Genomic DNA, 6,685 nt, shown 5'->3' with positions numbered 1-6,685 from the left:
ATGCAGAGCTTAGATCTCACTGTAGACTTCGTGAAATCAAAAACTTTCTTCACCAGCTTGTAGAGCACCCTTGAAAACCCCTAGGGCCAAGAGGAATTAGACCCATTGTATCTGTGGAAGACAAGATCTCCATTTCCCTTCAAAAAAATGGCGCTGGCTTTTTAGCGAAAATCGGCAGCATGCGATGGCGGTTGGCGTTTTGTTTTCACAGGCTTCCTCTAGACCTCATTGGACTGCTAGAACTCTTTATAGAAGAGGTAAGAATGACATATTGAGACATTGCCCGAGGGAGGATGAATATGTATACATCATTGAACAAGCACACCAAGCGATAGCTAGTGGGCACTTTTCAATAGATATTATTACAAGAAAGACACTCCAATAGGGGTGCTGGTGGTCCACACTCTTCAAAGATTGTACACTATTTATCAAAGGATGTGATGAGTACCAACAATGTGCTAAACTACAAAAGAAGGACATGATGCCCTTAATTTTGTGGGACCCATTAGTCCAACTTCATGTAGCACCAAAGCAAGGTACATTTTAGTAAATATGAATTATGTCACAAAATGGGTCAAAGCAAGAGCTTTAAGAAAAGCGAACATTGTGCCTACAGGTAAGTTTCTTTGGGAGAATATCATTACCCACTTTGTTTATCCTTTTGAGCTGGTGAGTGACCAAGGAAAACATTTTATAAATGATGTAATCCAATATCTCACCACAATGTTCATGATCTCACTGCAAGTCCACTCAATACTACCAGTAATCACATGGTCAAGCTGAGAGCACCAAGAAATTCCTCATTTCAATATTAATAAAAACTATTAAAGCTTGATACAATGATTAGGAATTCAAGCTCATACCAGCTTTATGGGCTTACCAAGCCTCTTACAAAGTTATAATTAGTTGCATACCATTTAAGATGGTATATGGGATTGAGGCGTACTGCCATGGGAATTCATGATACCTAGCTTAAGGGTAGTAATGGCTAAGAGACTTGAGGGTAACATGTTGGCCAACCAGTTGTTCATTCTTGAGTGATTGGAGAAAGAAAGATAAATTATTATGCAGAACACATTGACAAAAAAGGATCATCAAAAAAAATGGTATGATAACAATTCAAGGATAAGGAAATTAATAAGGGAGACCTTGCACTTATGTATGGAGTCTGCAAACAAAAAAAAGCAACTTAAGCATACTAGAAAAGGACCATTTTGAGTCTGCAAAATAACACCAAAAGGTATCATGCGTATTGAAACCTTTAACGGGGTTGAGATGTCAAGCTAAACATGAGCTAATACTTATGATATGCCTGGTTGGCTGTTTCTGCCACTTACATCACTAGCGTATTTGGTAGGATGCTGACATGATAGATCTTCGCTAGTGATTCTACAATTGGACTACACTAGATACTAGTCCACCATTGAGTTATATGGCATACTTATCTTACCATCTCACTCACTTAGTGTCAGGGACTGCATGTACATAGTACTTTAGTACTTATGTTGTATTTTCTCTTATCTTCTTGTACAACACTTTGTAGTGAAGAACAACAAATTTCGGCCTCTCATCTTGTGTGTTCTCTTTTAGGGTTTGTGTGAGTGTGTGTGCTTGAAAGAGCCCAAGCTCTCTTCCTCCCTACATCTTTTCATGGTATCAGAGCCTCGTTTATGCTAAGAAGCTAAGCAGCAAGCAAGAGAAGCACAGGAAGCGGTACGAAAGTAGGAGCTTCACCTACTCTTTCCCCTTTGTGTCGGCTACTACACCCTTATCGGGAGCTCTTTGGGGCACCGACAACAAACTCTGATTGAGGAGCTTTCTTTGCAGGAGCGAAGCTATAGTGAAACTAAAAAGTCCTTTCAATATAAGTTTTTGAGCTAAAAACGTGTTTCGGGGCACGTCTTGACCTCCGTGTTTCAGTTTGCAAGTGTTTGCGTGCACTACGGGGTGTAAGTTTCGATTTTCTGCAGATTTTTATTTTTGGAACTGCAAGAAGGGCAACTGGTTGTGTAGACACTGTGTGTACTGCAAAGAGATCTTACGATTGCCATTGGGTGTATGTATGCAAATTAAGGTCACTGGTTGTGACAGTTTGTGTGCAGTATAGTACCGCTGCTCTCTGCAGAGAATACAGCAGTTTGTGCAAAATAAACAAGAGTGCTGTTTTTGGTGAGTTAGTATTGCAAACAAGATGTCGAATGATAGAATTAACCATATTATTGTAGAGAATCTTGACAAGAACAACTTCCATGCTTGGAGGTTTAGATTAACAAATTTTCTGATGGGAAAAGGCTAATGGGACTACATTGAAGGTGAACATGAAGACGCACCACCAGAGATAAGTGAGATTAATCCAACTGCTCCAAATGTAAAAGAATACAAGGATTGGAATCAAGGAGCAAGGAAAGTTATGTATTGGCTTTCTATTAGCATACATGACACAGTAAGCAGTGATAAGGGCCTTGCGGTCATCACAATCTATGTGGATGACTTGATTGTTGGGGGTGACAGTGGAGAGGAAGTTTAGAGTGTGAAATGTCTCCTCATCAAGAAAAAATTAGACATGAAGGATTTGGGTGAGTTGAGGTACTTCCTTGGCATCGAGGTTATTAGGACGGCCAAAGGCATATGGCTGTCACACAGAGGTACTTCCTTGGCATCGAGGTTATTAGGATGGCCAAAGGCATATGGCTGTCACACAGAGGCAGTATGCATTGGACATGCTGTCCAAATATGGTATGGCTGGTTGTAAGCCAATTTCTATGCCATTAGATTCAAATGGAAAGTTGAGTGCAGTTATTACGGGTGAGATTTTAGAGAATCCCACTATGTACACGAAGATAGTGCCCAAGCCAGATTTGAACTATACAGTTGGATTGCAGAGCTAGTTTATAAATCCTCGTAAGCCACATTTGGATGGTGTGAGGTGCACATTGTGCTAGGTGAAGTCTACAGTAGACTTTGGTCTCTTTTATAAGGCTGGTACAGAGTTGTAGGTGTTTGGATACACCGATGCAGGTTGAGCTGGTAGTATCGCAGATAGGATATCTACCAATGGATTTATGTTTTCTTTTAGGAGTGGTGCTGTGACATGGAGCAACAAGAAGCAGCCAATAGTTGCCTTATATGCTACTTGGTGATTTGGGATTGCAGGTTGACAGAGAGGTTGTTATTTATTGTGACAATCTTAGCAGTATATAGTTGGCGAGGAACTTGATTTTTCATGCGCGGACCAAACACATAGAGTTCCACTATCATTTCATCAAAGAGAGGGTCTTAGCAGCAAACATTGATCTCATGTATGTTAGCACAGAGGAGCAAGTAGCTAACATTTTCACGAAAGCCCTGGGAGCAGAGAAGCTTCGCAGATTTCGCAGGCTGCTTGGATTCCTAGAGATGGAGCAGGTAGCTGACATTTTCACGAAAGCGCTGGGAGCAGAGAAGCTTCGCAGATTTCGGAGGCTATGCTTGGATTCCTAGAGATGGAGTTGAGCTTGAGGGGCCACTGTCAATGTTTTCCCCCCACCCTAGAGGCCCCAAAACCACTTTTCAAAATGGTTTTTCTAATTTCCAATTGTCTCTCTGATCGGCCACCGCCGATGTTTTCCCCCCACCCTAGAGGCCCCAAAACCACTTTAATTTCCTCTTCACTTCCTCTTCAATGATGCCGAGCGATCGAAAATTCAACCTAAATTACTTTTTTTCATGCATGCATGCTGCATGACTTCGACGGGTTTGAAGCTTTTCTATAAGTTTTAGTTACTAAAGCTTTAAATTTAAAAGCTTTTGTTTAGCTTTATACCATTTAAAACTTATTGTTTAAAAGTTTTTTTTTTAGCTTTATACCATTTAAAGCTTATTGTTTAAAAGCTTTCAAGTCTCTTCAAATCTTAATTTTTTTTAATCCTTTGTCCTCAGTCCCAAGTCAATAAATTTTGTAAAATTTTTTATTTATTTGATATTTTTGAAAAAAATCCAAATTGCTTTTACCCTTCCAAAACCTCATTCTTTTTACCAAAAATCCTCTTTTTAAGCCTTAAAAATCCCAAAAATTACCAAACCAAATCTCAAATAAAAATTAAAAATTTGAGAGTTTTTGCAAACAACTAATCATTTTTTAAGCCACCTAACCCAATCGATTCAAGCCTCTTCATCTCAAATCCATGGATTCAGGTGTTGATTTCAACCAACCCATCAATGACAACAACAACAATGAAGATGCTAAAGCCTGAGATGGTGGATTAACGAATTCTCCACTTCCACCACCAAATTTTGCAGATCACATTCAACTTCTCGAGCAACTACTTCAAGATGAACAATAAAAGTGCCTCGTCCTCGAATAATGACTTGATGGTAATGAAGTCTCTACTCCTCCTTTCAGAAGATGCACACATCACCAAGATCATCATGACTACTTTTGATACTCAACAAAAAAGAAAGGACAATACGATTAGCTATTGTACTTTCTCTTTTATCAAATTTGATGGAAAAGGGATGCTCGTCTTATGCTTTCAAGGTTAATTCAATCGTATGATATTATTTTTTTGAGGAGACCTTTTCAGAAAGAGGGATAAGATGATATATGCTGCCAACCACATGGTTGATCGTGCATCATTGTGATGGAATGTTCTTTGTAAAAGCCATTTACAAACCAACTAATTTGGTGGAATTTCAACACAAAGTGAATTCAAGCTTTTTTTCTCCTCAGTTTACTCTCAAAGCATGTCGTGCATGGGACACTTTGACTATGTCCAACCATGAACTAATACCCTAATACACTTTGACTATGTCCAACCATGAACTAATACCCTAATACACTTTGACTATGTCTAACCGTGAAGCGATACCCTAATATACGGAGAAATTTTGGCAAATTCTACTTTAACTCTGCATGCTTGAAGTACCTGAAGATATAATTCAACATCATTACAAATCAAGACTCAAAGAGCCTATTCAAGTATAGAAAAACATGTTCAAACTTACTTCACTTAATGAAGCTATTTCTTTAGCTCATGATGCAGAGCGCGCAAAGGTTTGCATAAACCCTCTCATCAATTCAATACTTCTTTATCCAATAATCGGTATACCTTAGGCTTCAACACCAATCGACAACCCTTTCCTTATCATTATGGTGCTCCTACTGGACCACGTTCTTTTAATAATTTTAATGCAAATAGAAAGCCTTAGGTAGTAGCACACCTAGTAATGCTTGCACAAATTCCAATCAAAATGTAAAGACTATTAATAAACAAAGCAATGCATCTCAACCCAATCTTATCAGTCACAGCACTAATACTACAAAGAAATCTCGTCCTACATGCTACAAGTGCAACCAACCAAGCAACTAAGAAACGTAAGAGCCAATCACTTTTTAAGATGGTGACCATGCTTGGCTTTGTGTAGAAAAAAGAAGGCTCAAAAGTGCAAACAAACACCCCATAGCTAAATTAGCCCCTAGATTTTATAGTCCATTCAAGATTCTAACAAAAATCAATGGGTAATTCTTGTCATCTAGATATTCCATCATATTGGCATATTCATAACTCCTTTCACATTAGTCTACTAAAACCATTTTGAGGCTCTCTTCCAACCTATCTAGTATATGATGACCTTGCAATATCAGACAGAGATTCTAAAATCATCGAACATGAAATCAGTTTAGACCATCAGAAAACAACAAGAAGAAAAGGTAATATTTGTCATCGATATTTGGTCAAGTATAAAGGCCACCCCATCAAAGATTCTTAATGGCTACCTGATCATGCCCTCTCGCCACCTATCCATCCTCCTTGATTGCATCTTATGTTCATTCTAGCCCATGATGATTATTTATGATTTTGTGACAACTGAGGGTAGTTGCTTTGTCACCCTTGGGCATGTTATGAGGAGTAAATTCATGGAATATATATTTCCATGTTTTTTTATTATGCTAGTAATTCTAATTCACAATGTATTAAATGTAAGTCTTCTCAAGACCATGTAGTAAATGCATTGCATATTCTTGAGCAAGGTTAATTTCAAGTAGATCAAGTCTAAGAGGATACTTGACCTTGGGGAGAAGCCTCTCCGTACCGCCTTGTTCGAGAGATCTTAATTCAGTGGAAGCATCTCCCATTAAAATATGCCACGTGAGAAAAAGAAGATGAGTTCCATCAATCATATCCCCGATTTTCTATTTGAGGACACCTCATTTCTATTAGTGGGGGAGTATATAAGATACTCCTCTAATCACCTGAAGTATGTAGAAAACCCCCAGCTCATTTCTATTAGTAGGGGAGTATGTAAGATCCCTCTCTAATCACCCTAGGCATTCTTTCAATTATAAATTCAAGAGAAAAAAATATGTCTAGAGAGAGAATGCTTGGTTTTCAAAATTTAATCATTTGAAAAACTTTTTCTAAGTCCAAGGAACCCACGTATATGCACATTTTTCATTAAATCCATGTGTTTAAATTTAGAGACTTGACGGGAAGACGGGAAGAGAGCCAAATTTGGGAAAAAATATGGAAAATGGGTGTTCTGACTCAAATTGGGGTCATGTAACCTCTCAAAATTTCTCTCTCAAAAATTTTTGAATAAATAATAATAAAAAGGATGTGGGAGACAGGAGTTAAATCCATGATCTCCCTCTTCCTGTGCTCAAGAGTCGTAGCCACTCCTCAATGCTTGGTTTTTGGTGATTATA

Source organism: Cibotium barometz, chromosome 30 (assembly GCF_041138505.1).
Source record: "Cibotium barometz isolate CiBa-2024 chromosome 30, ASM4113850v1, whole genome shotgun sequence".
Classification (NCBI taxonomy): Eukaryota; Viridiplantae; Streptophyta; class Polypodiopsida; order Cyatheales; family Cibotiaceae; genus Cibotium; species Cibotium barometz.
This window is presented reverse-complemented; position numbering follows the sequence as displayed.